At 45.4% G+C, this 17,256-nt stretch overlaps 6 non-coding genes and 1 pseudogene across 6 annotated transcripts; all 7 read left to right on the top strand.

Moving 5' to 3' along the window:
- The first annotated feature begins 2,510 nt into the window (after positions 1-2,510).
- On the top strand, positions 2,511-2,708 carry LOC130345263 (U2 spliceosomal RNA). The gene has a single exon (XR_008883998.1). It is a non-coding gene; the product is annotated as a U2 spliceosomal RNA (small nuclear RNA).
- A 2,086-nt stretch (positions 2,709-4,794) lies between these two features.
- On the top strand, positions 4,795-4,985 carry LOC130345316 (U2 spliceosomal RNA). The gene has a single exon (XR_008884047.1). It is a non-coding gene; the product is annotated as a U2 spliceosomal RNA (small nuclear RNA).
- Positions 4,986-7,077: 2,092 nt separating this feature from the next.
- Positions 7,078-7,268, top strand: LOC130345315 (U2 spliceosomal RNA). Its single transcript, XR_008884045.1, has one exon. It is a non-coding gene; the product is annotated as a U2 spliceosomal RNA (small nuclear RNA).
- A 2,076-nt stretch (positions 7,269-9,344) lies between these two features.
- LOC130345270 (U2 spliceosomal RNA) lies at positions 9,345-9,474 on the top strand (annotated as a pseudogene).
- A 1,463-nt stretch (positions 9,475-10,937) lies between these two features.
- On the top strand, positions 10,938-11,121 carry LOC130345266 (U2 spliceosomal RNA). The gene has a single exon (XR_008884000.1). It is a non-coding gene; the product is annotated as a U2 spliceosomal RNA (small nuclear RNA).
- A 2,084-nt stretch (positions 11,122-13,205) lies between these two features.
- Positions 13,206-13,396, top strand: LOC130345314 (U2 spliceosomal RNA). Its single transcript, XR_008884044.1, has one exon. It is a non-coding gene; the product is annotated as a U2 spliceosomal RNA (small nuclear RNA).
- Positions 13,397-15,487: 2,091 nt separating this feature from the next.
- LOC130345313 (U2 spliceosomal RNA) lies at positions 15,488-15,678 on the top strand. The gene has a single exon (XR_008884043.1). It is a non-coding gene; the product is annotated as a U2 spliceosomal RNA (small nuclear RNA).
- The last annotated feature ends 1,578 nt before the right edge of the window (positions 15,679-17,256 follow it).

Below are 17,256 nucleotides of genomic sequence, written 5' to 3'. Positions count from 1 at the left end.
AGGAAGAGAAGGGAAAAAAAGGTGGAAATGGGTTTAAAAGTGATTTCGGCGGAGAAATATATATATATATATATATATATATATATATATATATATATGCGCACACACACACATAGATATAAACGTATTCTCCGTTGAGATATTGCAGCCGCTGCTGTGTCCAGGCCCAGGAGCCTTAGCACTGTGCTGTGATGTCACTCAATACCACTGACATCACTAGGTGTAAACAACATCTCTCCTTTGCTGTGTATGTGACTATGGAGCTGTTTGGTGATGTCGTCTATTACGGCCTTCATAGAAGCAACAGGAGATTGTTGCATCCATCTTGAACCCTCAGAACTACAGTGCTATGATGTCACTCACTTCCACAGGCCTTGCAGAGTGTAAACAACAACAACCCAGCTTTGTTGTGTATGTAACCAAAGGGATTTGTGATGTCACCTAGAACCTTCACAGCAGCGACAGCTTTATGAGGAGCATCAGCACTGCTCTGCCTGAGCAGAACCATCACCGCCATAGGTTGTCAAATAACCCGGATTTAACCCACACAGGTAAGTCCAATGGGGTGCAGGCATGTCCTCTATGCTTACAGCTTCCCGTGGGTGTTGGTTTGATACCGTTTGGGGACAGCCAAGGAGGCATCTGCAGGCAACAAAGGTAGGTGTGTGCTTGTGTGTGTGTTTCCTATGCAGATCCTAAGCCCAGTGTCACATGCAAGTAGGAGGAGTAAGAAGGGTTCCTGGCAAATCCGGGTTATGGATTGCATTTAAAAAGGCCCCGTGGGAGTGCAATGGGCCCCTGTCTTGCTGCTTAGCAATAATGGTATGGGTTTAGGTTCTGCTGTGTGTACTGGTGGTTGACTGCCCCCCAGCCCAGAGTGTGCATGGAAAATTGTCTGGCAGCCTCCCTGACAGCAAGCAGTGATAGTGCCCATGAAGGGGACCTTGTTGGGCCCGCCCCTTTCACGGTTATCGCTTCTCGGCCTTTTGGCTAAGATCAAGTGTAGTTCTGCTCACTTGGTCTGGCCAGAGGGTGTCTGGGGTACCCGGCTCCTTTGCCTGGGGGGATCGTCCTTCTTAACGGAGGGACTTCACCCCCCTGCTGCTATCAGGGAGCCGGCTTAGTCCCCAGACAACGGGAGGCGATCCCCACCTACCTACTTCGGTGGGGGAGGTGTCTGGACATCATGGACATGGAGGAAGATTGCGTTTTTTCTTCGGAAGGCGTGCCGCCTTTTGCGAGACTTCGGAATGGAGTTCGTATTTCCCTGCTCGATGTCCGGAAGAAGGAAAGAGGCCTTGTCTTTGTCGTGGAAGAAGTGCTGTTTAAGTTGCTGGAAGTCAAGAGGGAGCAAATCCTATCCATGCTTGAGTTTCCCAGAAGTGGATACTACGACGTGGTGCTGGCTTCTGAAGAGGACTATGAGTCATTTTGGAACATATTGCAGCAAAAGAAGGTATGTCCGGTTTTGGAAGGGGTGGAGATAGTTCCACATTTCCCACGTAGAGAACGATTGGTGACTATAAGGATGTATAGCCCATATACTTCGGAGGAGGATATCGTTACCTTTTTGTCTCGATTCTGTGACAGTGTTCTGCCTAAAGGCAAGGTATTTAATCAATATGGACTATGGACCACCAAGTGGAGGTTCCATGTGAAATTTAAAATGGCAGATGGCAAGTTAGTGATCCCCCCAGGACGGTTTAAAATTGGTTCTGTGAACGGGGATCTGTATTTTTCTGGCATGCAAGATTTTTGCCGCAAATGTAAACAGTACGGTCACAGAAAGGAGGATTGCACGTTTTTGTGGTGTTTCAAGTGTCAAGAGGAGGGTCACGACGTGGAAAATTGTCAAAAGAAAAGGAAATGCCATCTGTGTGGTGAGGAGGGCCATCTGCTTGGCTCGTGTCCTAAGAAAAAGTCTGAGAAAAATTCAGAGAAAAAGGAAGCTGTAAAAAGAAGCAGAGAGGAACCAGCTGAAGTGAAAGAACCAGAAGTGGAGCAGGTTCCAACTAGAAGACCTACAGAGCAGAAGAAGAAGAGAGAGGAGGAAGTGTATGTGCCAGTGCAGTATTTTGGTGTGCTTGGTGGTTTGTTGGAAAATTTGTCGGAAGCAGAAAGAAAAACGTTTGACAAAGATATGATGGATCTAAAGATAGGCTTGAAGAACCGGGAAGAAGAAGCTCGGGATAAAGTCTATTTTTCTTTCAAGGCAGACATGAACCGTTTTGTTGAAACGTATAAAATTCCAGGCTGGTTAGCGTCTCAAGTTAAGAAAGATATAGCAAATGGCAATATCAGTCGAGGACTGATAGACTTTCTAATGGTGTTTGCATGGAGGAAGGGGATGACCTTCTAATTTGGTTTTGCTTAATTAGAAAGTAATGTTTGGTTTTGCTATTTTATGTTGTTTCTTATTTTGTTTTTAAATGTTCTATTTTGTTTCATTAGTGTTTAAGAAAAGAAATAAAAACATGTTACCTGATGATGAACACAAAATTGAGTTCCAAATAAGATCTTGGAACTCTGAGTGAGTTCTGAGGGCTAACTTAAAATCTGTTCTTATCAGTTTAATATCTGATACGTCCCCTATCTGGGGACCATATATTAAATGGATTTTTGAGAACGGGGGCCGATTTCGAAGCTTGCTTCCGTCGCCCTATGCATTGACCCGATATGGCAGTATCTTCGGGTACAGTGCACCACCCCCTTACAGGGTTAAAAAGAAAGATTCCTACTTTCATTGCTACCTGCTTGCTGGCTAGCCAGCTAGCCAGCCCTGTGGGCCTTGCTGCTGCTGCAGCCAAAAAACAAAAGGTGGTGCTGCTGCTGCTTCTGCTGCTTCTGCTTCTGCTTGTGTCTGGCCCCTGTTGGAGCGTCCAGGCACAGGACTTCTGCTGCTGCTGACTAAATGGCCTCCTTAATTGGATCATTTGAGTAGCCAGCACACCTGTGCAGGTAGGGCATGACATGATAGGCAGCTGCCTTGATAGCGGGTGGGTGCTGAATGTTCCTAATTGACAAAATAAGATTAATGCTTATGAAGAAATATAAAATCTCATCCCTTCCCCAATATCGCGCCACACCCCTACCCCTTAATTCCCTGGTTGAACGTGATGGACATATGTCTTTTTTCGACCGTACTAACTATGTAACTATGTAACATAACATGGGGGGGGGGGTCTCCTGGCTGTTCACACAGGTGTGTCATTGCTGTACATTGACCATGCATTGCTTCTGTGGTATTGCAAAGGCAAAGACAAATGCTTCCAGCCATCCATTGCACTAATGGATTGGTCATCAGCTGGCTGTCTATGTCCCGCATCAATATAGACCAAAGTACAGAGGGTTAGGCTATGCTATTGTGCACCTACCTGATGCATCAGAAGGTGCGAGGCCCTTGCTAAATTCTGTGCACAGACTTTGAGATCTATGCTTTAGACTGTATCTAAACCTGCTCCAACATGGACTGACATTCTGGCCTACTTTCAGCCGATGCGACTTGTCTGTCGCTGAACAGTCGCTTTTTATGTATTCAGCACCTATGTATAATGTTGTAAAAATGCTCTAGAAGCTAAAGTCGCAGAAATGTCACACATATTTGGCCTGCAACTTTCTGTGCGACAAATTCAGACAGGAAAAATCAGTATAAATCCTTAGAAAATTATCCCCCAGTGTCTCCATCTGCTGGCGGTATTGAATAAGCATTGCTGCACTGATGGGGTATGCATTAGACGAAAAAAAAGAAGAAAAAGAAGAATAATACGCCCAGAAAAGAGGCGAAAAGGAGAAAAACGTAAAAAAACGTGAAAAAAAAGTAAGAGGAAGAGAAGGGAAAAAAAGGTGGAAATGGGTTTAAAAGTGATTTCGGCGGAGAAATATATATATATATATATATATATATATATATATATATATATATGCGCACACACACACATAGATATAAACGTATTCTCCGTTGAGATATTGCAGCCGCTGCTGTGTCCAGGCCCAGGAGCCTTAGCACTGTGCTGTGATGTCACTCAATACCACTGACATCACTAGGTGTAAACAACATCTCTCCTTTGCTGTGTATGTGACTATGGAGCTGTTTGGTGATGTCGTCTATTACGGCCTTCATAGAAGCAACAGGAGATTGTTGCATCCATCTTGAACCCTCAGAACTACAGTGCTATGATGTCACTCACTTCCACAGGCCTTGCAGAGTGTAAACAACAACAACCCAGCTTTGTTGTGTATGTAACCAAAGGGATTTGTGATGTCACCTAGAACCTTCACAGCAGCGACAGCTTTATGAGGAGCATCAGCACTGCTCTGCCTGAGCAGAACCATCACCGCCATAGGTTGTCAAATAACCCGGATTTAACCCACACAGGTAAGTCCAATGGGGTGCAGGCATGTCCTCTATGCTTACAGCTTCCCGTGGGTGTTGGTTTGATACCGTTTGGGGACAGCCAAGGAGGCATCTGCAGGCAACAAAGGTAGGTGTGTGCTTGTGTGTGTGTTTCCTATGCAGATCCTAAGCCCAGTGTCACATGCAAGTAGGAGGAGTAAGAAGGGTTCCTGGCAAATCCGGGTTATGGATTGCATTTAAAAAGGCCCCGTGGGAGTGCAATGGGCCCCTGTCTTGCTGCTTAGCAATAATGGTATGGGTTTAGGTTCTGCTGTGTGTACTGGTGGTTGACTGCCCCCCAGCCCAGAGTGTGCATGGAAAATTGTCTGGCAGCCTCCCTGACAGCAAGCAGTGATAGTGCCCATGAAGGGGACCTTGTTGGGCCCGCCCCTTTCACGGTTATCGCTTCTCGGCCTTTTGGCTAAGATCAAGTGTAGTATCTGTTCTTATCAGTTTAATATCTGATACGTCCCCTATCTGGGGACCATATATTAAATGGATTTTTGAGAACGGGGGCCGATTTCGAAGCTTGCTTCCGTCGCCCTATGCATTGACCCGATATGGCAGTATCTTCGGGTACAGTGCACCACCCCCTTACAGGGTTAAAAAGAAAGATTCCTACTTTCATTGCTACCTGCTTGCTGGCTAGCCAGCTAGCCAGCCCTGTGGGCCTTGCTGCTGCTGCAGCCAAAAAACAAAAGGTGGTGCTGCTGCTGCTTCTGCTGCTTCTGCTTCTGCTTGTGTCTGGCCCCTGTTGGAGCGTCCAGGCACAGGACTTCTGCTGCTGCTGACTAAATGGCCTCCTTAATTGGATCATTTGAGTAGCCAGCACACCTGTGCAGGTAGGGCATGACATGATAGGCAGCTGCCTTGATAGCGGGTGGGTGCTGAATGTTCCTAATTGACAAAATAAGATTAATGCTTATGAAGAAATATAAAATCTCATCCCTTCCCCAATATCGCGCCACACCCCTACCCCTTAATTCCCTGGTTGAACGTGATGGACATATGTCTTTTTTCGACCGTACTAACTATGTAACTATGTAACATAACATGGGGGGGGGGGTCTCCTGGCTGTTCACACAGGTGTGTCATTGCTGTACATTGACCATGCATTGCTTCTGTGGTATTGCAAAGGCAAAGACAAATGCTTCCAGCCATCCATTGCACTAATGGATTGGTCATCAGCTGGCTGTCTATGTCCCGCATCAATATAGACCAAAGTACAGAGGGTTAGGCTATGCTATTGTGCACCTACCTGATGCATCAGAAGGTGCGAGGCCCTTGCTAAATTCTGTGCACAGACTTTGAGATCTATGCTTTAGACTGTATCTAAACCTGCTCCAACATGGACTGACATTCTGGCCTACTTTCAGCCGATGCGACTTGTCTGTCGCTGAACAGTCGCTTTTTATGTATTCAGCACCTATGTATAATGTTGTAAAAATGCTCTAGAAGCTAAAGTCGCAGAAATGTCACACATATTTGGCCTGCAACTTTCTGTGCGACAAATTCAGACAGGAAAAATCAGTATAAATCCTTAGAAAATTATCCCCCAGTGTCTCCATCTGCTGGCGGTATTGAATAAGCATTGCTGCACTGATGGGGTATGCATTAGACGAAAAAAAAGAAGAAAAAGAAGAATAATACGCCCAGAAAAGAGGCGAAAAGGAGAAAAACGTAAAAAAACGTGAAAAAAAAGTAAGAGGAAGAGAAGGGAAAAAAAGGTGGAAATGGGTTTAAAAGTGATTTCGGCGGAGAAATATATATATATATATATATATATATATATATATATATATATATATATATGCGCACACACACACATAGATATAAACGTATTCTCCGTTGAGATATTGCAGCCGCTGCTGTGTCCAGGCCCAGGAGCCTTAGCACTGTGCTGTGATGTCACTCAATACCACTGACATCACTAGGTGTAAACAACATCTCTCCTTTGCTGTGTATGTGACTATGGAGCTGTTTGGTGATGTCGTCTATTACGGCCTTCATAGAAGCAACAGGAGATTGTTGCATCCATCTTGAACCCTCAGAACTACAGTGCTATGATGTCACTCACTTCCACAGGCCTTGCAGAGTGTAAACAACAACAACCCAGCTTTGTTGTGTATGTAACCAAAGGGATTTGTGATGTCACCTAGAACCTTCACAGCAGCGACAGCTTTATGAGGAGCATCAGCACTGCTCTGCCTGAGCAGAACCATCACCGCCATAGGTTGTCAAATAACCCGGATTTAACCCACACAGGTAAGTCCAATGGGGTGCAGGCATGTCCTCTATGCTTACAGCTTCCCGTGGGTGTTGGTTTGATACCGTTTGGGGACAGCCAAGGAGGCATCTGCAGGCAACAAAGGTAGGTGTGTGCTTGTGTGTGTGTTTCCTATGCAGATCCTAAGCCCAGTGTCACATGCAAGTAGGAGGAGTAAGAAGGGTTCCTGGCAAATCCGGGTTATGGATTGCATTTAAAAAGGCCCCGTGGGAGTGCAATGGGCCCCTGTCTTGCTGCTTAGCAATAATGGTATGGGTTTAGGTTCTGCTGTGTGTACTGGTGGTTGACTGCCCCCCAGCCCAGAGTGTGCATGGAAAATTGTCTGGCAGCCTCCCTGACAGCAAGCAGTGATAGTGCCCATGAAGGGGACCTTGTTGGGCCCGCCCCTTTCACGGTTATCGCTTCTCGGCCTTTTGGCTAAGATCAAGTGTAGTATCTGTTCTTATCAGTTTAATATCTGATACGTCCCCTATCTGGGGACCATATATTAAATGGATTTTTGAGAACGGGGGCCGATTTCGAAGCTTGCTTCCGTCGCCCTATGCATTGACCCGATATGGCAGTATCTTCGGGTACAGTGCACCACCCCCTTACAGGGTTAAAAAGAAAGATTCCTACTTTCATTGCTACCTGCTTGCTGGCTAGCCAGCTAGCCAGCCCTGTGGGCCTTGCTGCTGCTGCAGCCAAAAAACAAAAGGTGGTGCTGCTGCTGCTTCTGCTGCTTCTGCTTCTGCTTGTGTCTGGCCCCTGTTGGAGCGTCCAGGCACAGGACTTCTGCTGCTGCTGACTAAATGGCCTCCTTAATTGGATCATTTGAGTAGCCAGCACACCTGTGCAGGTAGGGCATGACATGATAGGCAGCTGCCTTGATAGCGGGTGGGTGCTGAATGTTCCTAATTGACAAAATAAGATTAATGCTTATGAAGAAATATAAAATCTCATCCCTTCCCCAATATCGCGCCACACCCCTACCCCTTAATTCCCTGGTTGAACGTGATGGACATATGTCTTTTTTCGACCGTACTAACTATGTAACTATGTAACATAACATGGGGGGGGGGGTCTCCTGGCTGTTCACACAGGTGTGTCATTGCTGTACATTGACCATGCATTGCTTCTGTGGTATTGCAAAGGCAAAGACAAATGCTTCCAGCCATCCATTGCACTAATGGATTGGTCATCAGCTGGCTGTCTATGTCCCGCATCAATATAGACCAAAGTACAGAGGGTTAGGCTATGCTATTGTGCACCTACCTGATGCATCAGAAGGTGCGAGGCCCTTGCTAAATTCTGTGCACAGACTTTGAGATCTATGCTTTAGACTGTATCTAAACCTGCTCCAACATGGACTGACATTCTGGCCTACTTTCAGCCGATGCGACTTGTCTGTCGCTGAACAGTCGCTTTTTATGTATTCAGCACCTATGTATAATGTTGTAAAAATGCTCTAGAAGCTAAAGTCGCAGAAATGTCACACATATTTGGCCTGCAACTTTCTGTGCGACAAATTCAGACAGGAAAAATCAGTATAAATCCTTAGAAAATTATCCCCCAGTGTCTCCATCTGCTGGCGGTATTGAATAAGCATTGCTGCACTGATGGGGTATGCATTAGACGAAAAAAAAGAAGAAAAAGAAGAATAATACGCCCAGAAAAGAGGCGAAAAGGAGAAAAACGTAAAAAAACGTGAAAAAAAAGTAAGAGGAAGAGAAGGGAAAAAAAGGTGGAAATGGGTTTAAAAGTGATTTCGGCGGAGAAATATATATATATATATATATATATATATATATATGCGCACACACACACATAGATATAAACGTATTCTCCGTTGAGATATTGCAGCCGCTGCTGTGTCCAGGCCCAGGAGCCTTAGCACTGTGCTGTGATGTCACTCAATACCACTGACATCACTAGGTGTAAACAACATCTCTCCTTTGCTGTGTATGTGACTATGGAGCTGTTTGGTGATGTCGTCTATTACGGCCTTCATAGAAGCAACAGGAGATTGTTGCATCCATCTTGAACCCTCAGAACTACAGTGCTATGATGTCACTCACTTCCACAGGCCTTGCAGAGTGTAAACAACAACAACCCAGCTTTGTTGTGTATGTAACCAAAGGGATTTGTGATGTCACCTAGAACCTTCACAGCAGCGACAGCTTTATGAGGAGCATCAGCACTGCTCTGCCTGAGCAGAACCATCACCGCCATAGGTTGTCAAATAACCCGGATTTAACCCACACAGGTAAGTCCAATGGGGTGCAGGCATGTCCTCTATGCTTACAGCTTCCCGTGGGTGTTGGTTTGATACCGTTTGGGGACAGCCAAGGAGGCATCTGCAGGCAACAAAGGTAGGTGTGTGCTTGTGTGTGTGTTTCCTATGCAGATCCTAAGCCCAGTGTCACATGCAAGTAGGAGGAGTAAGAAGGGTTCCTGGCAAATCCGGGTTATGGATTGCATTTAAAAAGGCCCCGTGGGAGTGCAATGGGCCCCTGTCTTGCTGCTTAGCAATAATGGTATGGGTTTAGGTTCTGCTGTGTGTACTGGTGGTTGACTGCCCCCCAGCCCAGAGTGTGCATGGAAAATTGTCTGGCAGCCTCCCTGACAGCAAGCAGTGATAGTGCCCATGAAGGGGACCTTGTTGGGCCCGCCCCTTTCACGGTTATCGCTTCTCGGCCTTTTGGCTAAGATCAAGTGTAGTATCTGCTTGCTTGATCTGGCTGGAAGGTGCCCGGGGTACCCGCTCCTTTTCCCTGGGGGATCGTCCCATCTATATGGTGGGACTAAACCCCCTTGCTGACATCAGGGTGGCGGCTTAGTCCCCGGGCAACGAGGAGCGATCACCACCTACCTACCTGCCTGCAGTAGGGGAGGTGTTTTTTCTGCGATGGAGGAGGCTGACAAGAAAGAAGAGTCTGCTGGAGGTGTACCTAGCTACGCCAGACTACGAAATGGAGTCCGAATTACTCTTTTGGATGCTGGAAAGAAGGAGAGAGGTTTATTCTTCGTGGTGGAGGAGATTTTGTTCCAGCTTTTTGAGCTGAGGAAGGACCAGATATTATCGATGCTGGAATTTCCAAGAAGTGGAGTCTATGATGTGGTTCTGGTTTCGGAGGAGGACTATGGTGTGTTCTGCAATAAAGCATTGCTGTGGAAGTCGCACCCTAAGTTGGGAGGGGTAGAGATTACTCCCCATTTCCCGACTCGGGAAAGACTTATAACTGTGAGGATGTACAGTCCGTATATCACAGAAGAAGAGATTGTTCTGTTCCTTTCTAGATTCTGTGAGGAGGTGAAGCCAAAAGGCAAGATCTATAATCAATATGGACTTTGGACGACAAAGTGGAAATTTCAAGTGAAGTTTCAGAAAACACCCGATGGAAACCTAATTTATCCCCCAGGGCGTTTTAAGATTGGCCCAGTAAATGGGGACCTGTTCTTTTCAGGCATGGACGACTTTTGTCGAAAGTGTAAAAGGTATGGCCATAGGAAAGATTTTTGTGATATTGTTTGGTGCTATAAATGCCAAGAAGAAGGCCATGAGCCAGAAGCATGTAAGGTGAAGAAAAAGTGTCATCTATGTGGTGATGAGGGACACCTGGCAATAATGTGTCCTAAGAAGAAGAAGAAGAAAAAGGAGGTTATGAAACGAAGTAGGGAGGAGGAAACTGATGTGAGGGAAGAACCTGAAGAGGAGGAAACTCCAACCAGGAAAGTGATGGAGGAGAAGAAAAGGAAAGAAAATGAAGAAGAATATGTACCGGTAGAGTATGGAGGCTCTCTTGATGTTGTCTTCAAGAGTGTGTCAAAAAAAGAGAAAAAAGCCTTTGACGAGGATTTGGGAAATCTGAAAGAAAGATTGGGAATCAAAGTCAATGAAGCAAGGGATAAAGTCTATTGTTCCTTTCACGCAGATATAGATAGATTTGTGGAAACATACAAGGTTCCAGCGTGGCTGGCGATTCCAGCCAAAAGTGAGATGCTGAGTGGATCTATAACTTGTGGTTTCTTAGACTTCTTGATGGTCTTTGCATGGAGAAGAGGAATGACATTTGGGTAATTTTTCTTTAAGAAATTATAGAATTATAGTATGGTTAGTTTTGGTTTGATAATTTTTTTTATGTTTTTTTTATGTTTTAAATATGGTTTCTTTTATTGTTTAAAAAAAAAAAAAAAAAAGAGATAAAGAAATAAAGAAAAACGGGTTTTCCTGATGATGAACAAAAAATCAAGCTCAAATAAGATCTTAGAGCTCTGATGGAGTTCTGAGGGTTAACTAAAAAAAAAATCTGTTCTTATCAGTTTAATATCTGATACGTCCCCTATCTGGGGACCATATATTAAATGGATTTTTGAGAACGGGGGCCGATTTCGAAGCTTGCTTCCGTCGCCCTATGCATTGACCCGATATGGCAGTATCTTCGGGTACAGTGCACCACCCCCTTACAGGGTTAAAAAGAAAGATTCCTACTTTCATTGCTACCTGCTTGCTGGCTAGCCAGCTAGCCAGCCCTGTGGGCCTTGCTGCTGCTGCAGCCAAAAAACAAAAGGTGGTGCTGCTGCTGCTTCTGCTGCTTCTGCTTCTGCTTGTGTCTGGCCCCTGTTGGAGCGTCCAGGCACAGGACTTCTGCTGCTGCTGACTAAATGGCCTCCTTAATTGGATCATTTGAGTAGCCAGCACACCTGTGCAGGTAGGGCATGACATGATAGGCAGCTGCCTTGATAGCGGGTGGGTGCTGAATGTTCCTAATTGACAAAATAAGATTAATGCTTATGAAGAAATATAAAATCTCATCCCTTCCCCAATATCGCGCCACACCCCTACCCCTTAATTCCCTGGTTGAACGTGATGGACATATGTCTTTTTTCGACCGTACTAACTATGTAACTATGTAACATAACATGGGGGGGGGGGTCTCCTGGCTGTTCACACAGGTGTGTCATTGCTGTACATTGACCATGCATTGCTTCTGTGGTATTGCAAAGGCAAAGACAAATGCTTCCAGCCATCCATTGCACTAATGGATTGGTCATCAGCTGGCTGTCTATGTCCCGCATCAATATAGACCAAAGTACAGAGGGTTAGGCTATGCTATTGTGCACCTACCTGATGCATCAGAAGGTGCGAGGCCCTTGCTAAATTCTGTGCACAGACTTTGAGATCTATGCTTTAGACTGTATCTAAACCTGCTCCAACATGGACTGACATTCTGGCCTACTTTCAGCCGATGCGACTTGTCTGTCGCTGAACAGTCGCTTTTTATGTATTCAGCACCTATGTATAATGTTGTAAAAATGCTCTAGAAGCTAAAGTCGCAGAAATGTCACACATATTTGGCCTGCAACTTTCTGTGCGACAAATTCAGACAGGAAAAATCAGTATAAATCCTTAGAAAATTATCCCCCAGTGTCTCCATCTGCTGGCGGTATTGAATAAGCATTGCTGCACTGATGGGGTATGCATTAGACGAAAAAAAAGAAGAAAAAGAAGAATAATACGCCCAGAAAAGAGGCGAAAAGGAGAAAAACGTAAAAAAACGTGAAAAAAAAGTAAGAGGAAGAGAAGGGAAAAAAAGGTGGAAATGGGTTTAAAAGTGATTTCGGCGGAGAAATATATATATATATATATATATATATATATATATATATATATGCGCACACACACACATAGATATAAACGTATTCTCCGTTGAGATATTGCAGCCGCTGCTGTGTCCAGGCCCAGGAGCCTTAGCACTGTGCTGTGATGTCACTCAATACCACTGACATCACTAGGTGTAAACAACATCTCTCCTTTGCTGTGTATGTGACTATGGAGCTGTTTGGTGATGTCGTCTATTACGGCCTTCATAGAAGCAACAGGAGATTGTTGCATCCATCTTGAACCCTCAGAACTACAGTGCTATGATGTCACTCACTTCCACAGGCCTTGCAGAGTGTAAACAACAACAACCCAGCTTTGTTGTGTATGTAACCAAAGGGATTTGTGATGTCACCTAGAACCTTCACAGCAGCGACAGCTTTATGAGGAGCATCAGCACTGCTCTGCCTGAGCAGAACCATCACCGCCATAGGTTGTCAAATAACCCGGATTTAACCCACACAGGTAAGTCCAATGGGGTGCAGGCATGTCCTCTATGCTTACAGCTTCCCGTGGGTGTTGGTTTGATACCGTTTGGGGACAGCCAAGGAGGCATCTGCAGGCAACAAAGGTAGGTGTGTGCTTGTGTGTGTGTTTCCTATGCAGATCCTAAGCCCAGTGTCACATGCAAGTAGGAGGAGTAAGAAGGGTTCCTGGCAAATCCGGGTTATGGATTGCATTTAAAAAGGCCCCGTGGGAGTGCAATGGGCCCCTGTCTTGCTGCTTAGCAATAATGGTATGGGTTTAGGTTCTGCTGTGTGTACTGGTGGTTGACTGCCCCCCAGCCCAGAGTGTGCATGGAAAATTGTCTGGCAGCCTCCCTGACAGCAAGCAGTGATAGTGCCCATGAAGGGGACCTTGTTGGGCCCGCCCCTTTCACGGTTATCGCTTCTCGGCCTTTTGGCTAAGATCAAGTGTAGTATCTGTTCTTATCAGTTTAATATCTGATACGTCCCCTATCTGGGGACCATATATTAAATGGATTTTTGAGAACGGGGGCCGATTTCGAAGCTTGCTTCCGTCGCCCTATGCATTGACCCGATATGGCAGTATCTTCGGGTACAGTGCACCACCCCCTTACAGGGTTAAAAAGAAAGATTCCTACTTTCATTGCTACCTGCTTGCTGGCTAGCCAGCTAGCCAGCCCTGTGGGCCTTGCTGCTGCTGCAGCCAAAAAACAAAAGGTGGTGCTGCTGCTGCTTCTGCTGCTTCTGCTTCTGCTTGTGTCTGGCCCCTGTTGGAGCGTCCAGGCACAGGACTTCTGCTGCTGCTGACTAAATGGCCTCCTTAATTGGATCATTTGAGTAGCCAGCACACCTGTGCAGGTAGGGCATGACATGATAGGCAGCTGCCTTGATAGCGGGTGGGTGCTGAATGTTCCTAATTGACAAAATAAGATTAATGCTTATGAAGAAATATAAAATCTCATCCCTTCCCCAATATCGCGCCACACCCCTACCCCTTAATTCCCTGGTTGAACGTGATGGACATATGTCTTTTTTCGACCGTACTAACTATGTAACTATGTAACATAACATGGGGGGGGGGGGTCTCCTGGCTGTTCACACAGGTGTGTCATTGCTGTACATTGACCATGCATTGCTTCTGTGGTATTGCAAAGGCAAAGACAAATGCTTCCAGCCATCCATTGCACTAATGGATTGGTCATCAGCTGGCTGTCTATGTCCCGCATCAATATAGACCAAAGTACAGAGGGTTAGGCTATGCTATTGTGCACCTACCTGATGCATCAGAAGGTGCGAGGCCCTTGCTAAATTCTGTGCACAGACTTTGAGATCTATGCTTTAGACTGTATCTAAACCTGCTCCAACATGGACTGACATTCTGGCCTACTTTCAGCCGATGCGACTTGTCTGTCGCTGAACAGTCGCTTTTTATGTATTCAGCACCTATGTATAATGTTGTAAAAATGCTCTAGAAGCTAAAGTCGCAGAAATGTCACACATATTTGGCCTGCAACTTTCTGTGCGACAAATTCAGACAGGAAAAATCAGTATAAATCCTTAGAAAATTATCCCCCAGTGTCTCCATCTGCTGGCGGTATTGAATAAGCATTGCTGCACTGATGGGGTATGCATTAGACGAAAAAAAAGAAGAAAAAGAAGAATAATACGCCCAGAAAAGAGGCGAAAAGGAGAAAAACGTAAAAAAACGTGAAAAAAAAGTAAGAGGAAGAGAAGGGAAAAAAAGGTGGAAATGGGTTTAAAAGTGATTTCGGCGGAGAAATATATATATATATATATATATATATATATATATATATATATATATATGCGCACACACACACATAGATATAAACGTATTCTCCGTTGAGATATTGCAGCCGCTGCTGTGTCCAGGCCCAGGAGCCTTAGCACTGTGCTGTGATGTCACTCAATACCACTGACATCACTAGGTGTAAACAACATCTCTCCTTTGCTGTGTATGTGACTATGGAGCTGTTTGGTGATGTCGTCTATTACGGCCTTCATAGAAGCAACAGGAGATTGTTGCATCCATCTTGAACCCTCAGAACTACAGTGCTATGATGTCACTCACTTCCACAGGCCTTGCAGAGTGTAAACAACAACAACCCAGCTTTGTTGTGTATGTAACCAAAGGGATTTGTGATGTCACCTAGAACCTTCACAGCAGCGACAGCTTTATGAGGAGCATCAGCACTGCTCTGCCTGAGCAGAACCATCACCGCCATAGGTTGTCAAATAACCCGGATTTAACCCACACAGGTAAGTCCAATGGGGTGCAGGCATGTCCTCTATGCTTACAGCTTCCTGTGGGTGTTGGTTTGATACCGTTTGGGGACAGCCAAGGAGGCATCTGCAGGCAACAAAGGTAGGTGTGTGCTTGTGTGTGTGTTTCCTATGCAGATCCTAAGCCCAGTGTCACATGCAAGTAGGAGGAGTAAGAAGGGTTCCTGGCAAATCCGGGTTATGGATTGCATTTAAAAAGGCCCCGTGGGAGTGCAATGGGCCCCTGTCTTGCTGCTTAGCAATAATGGTATGGGTTTAGGTTCTGCTGTGTGTACTGGTGGTTGACTGCCCCCCAGCCCAGAGTGTGCATGGAAAATTGTCTGGCAGCCTCCCTGACAGCAAGCAGTGATAGTGCCCATGAAGGGGACCTTGTTGGGCCCGCCCCTTTCACGGTTATCGCTTCTCGGCCTTTTGGCTAAGATCAAGTGTAGTATCTGTTCTTATCAGTTTAATATCTGATACGTCCCCTATCTGGGGACCATATATTAAATGGATTTTTGAGAACGGGGGCCGATTTCGAAGCTTGCTTCCGTCGCCCTATGCATTGACCCGATATGGCAGTATCTTCGGGTACAGTGCACCACCCCCTTACAGGGTTAAAAAGAAAGATTCCTACTTTCATTGCTACCTGCTTGCTGGCTAGCCAGCTAGCCAGCCCTGTGGGCCTTGCTGCTGCTGCAGCCAAAAAACAAAAGGTGGTGCTGCTGCTGCTTCTGCTGCTTCTGCTTCTGCTTGTGTCTGGCCCCTGTTGGAGCGTCCAGGCACAGGACTTCTGCTGCTGCTGACTAAATGGCCTCCTTAATTGGATCATTTGAGTAGCCAGCACACCTGTGCAGGTAGGGCATGACATGATAGGCAGCTGCCTTGATAGCGGGTGGGTGCTGAATGTTCCTAATTGACAAAATAAGATTAATGCTTATGAAGAAATATAAAATCTCATCCCTTCCCCAATATCGCGCCACACCCCTACCCCTTAATTCCCTGGTTGAACGTGATGGACATATGTCTTTTTTCGACCGTACTAACTATGTAACTATGTAACATAACATGGGGGGGGGGGGTCTCCTGGCTGTTCACACAGGTGTGTCATTGCTGTACATTGACCATGCATTGCTTCTGTGGTATTGCAAAGGCAAAGACAAATGCTTCCAGCCATCCATTGCACTAATGGATTGGTCATCAGCTGGCTGTCTATGTCCCGCATCAATATAGACCAAAGTACAGAGGGTTAGGCTATGCTATTGTGCACCTACCTGATGCATCAGAAGGTGCGAGGCCCTTGCTAAATTCTGTGCACAGACTTTGAGATCTATGCTTTAGACTGTATCTAAACCTGCTCCAACATGGACTGACATTCTGGCCTACTTTCAGCCGATGCGACTTGTCTGTCGCTGAACAGTCGCTTTTTATGTATTCAGCACCTATGTATAATGTTGTAAAAATGCTCTAGAAGCTAAAGTCGCAGAAATGTCACACATATTTGGCCTGCAACTTTCTGTGCGACAAATTCAGACAGGAAAAATCAGTATAAATCCTTAGAAAATTATCCCCCAGTGTCTCCATCTGCTGGCGGTATTGAATAAGCATTGCTGCACTGATGGGGTATGCATTAGACGAAAAAAAAGAAGAAAAAGAAGAATAATACGCCCAGAAAAGAGGCGAAAAGGAGAAAAACGTAAAAAAACGTGAAAAAAAAGTAAGAGGAAGAGAAGGGAAAAAAAGGTGGAAATGGGTTTAAAAGTGATTTCGGCGGAGAAATATATATATATATATATATATATATATATATATATATATATATATGCGCACACACACACATAGATATAAACGTATTCTCCGTTGAGATATTGCAGCCGCTGCTGTGTCCAGGCCCAGGAGCCTTAGCACTGTGCTGTGATGTCACTCAATACCACTGACATCACTAGGTGTAAACAACATCTCTCCTTTGCTGTGTATGTGACTATGGAGCTGTTTGGTGATGTCGTCTATTACGGCCTTCATAGAAGCAACAGGAGATTGTTGCATCCATCTTGAACCCTCAGAACTACAGTGCTATGATGTCACTCACTTCCACAGGCCTTGCAGAGTGTAAACAACAACAACCCAGCTTTGTTGTGTATGTAACCAAAGGGATTTGTGATGTCACCTAGAACCTTCACAGCAG

The sequence above is a fragment of the Hyla sarda genome, unplaced genomic scaffold (genome assembly GCF_029499605.1).
Source record: "Hyla sarda isolate aHylSar1 unplaced genomic scaffold, aHylSar1.hap1 scaffold_749, whole genome shotgun sequence".
Taxonomy (NCBI): Eukaryota; Metazoa; Chordata; class Amphibia; order Anura; family Hylidae; genus Hyla; species Hyla sarda.
Note: the sequence above shows the minus strand (reverse complement) of the source record. Positions and strands in the feature narration are given on the sequence as shown.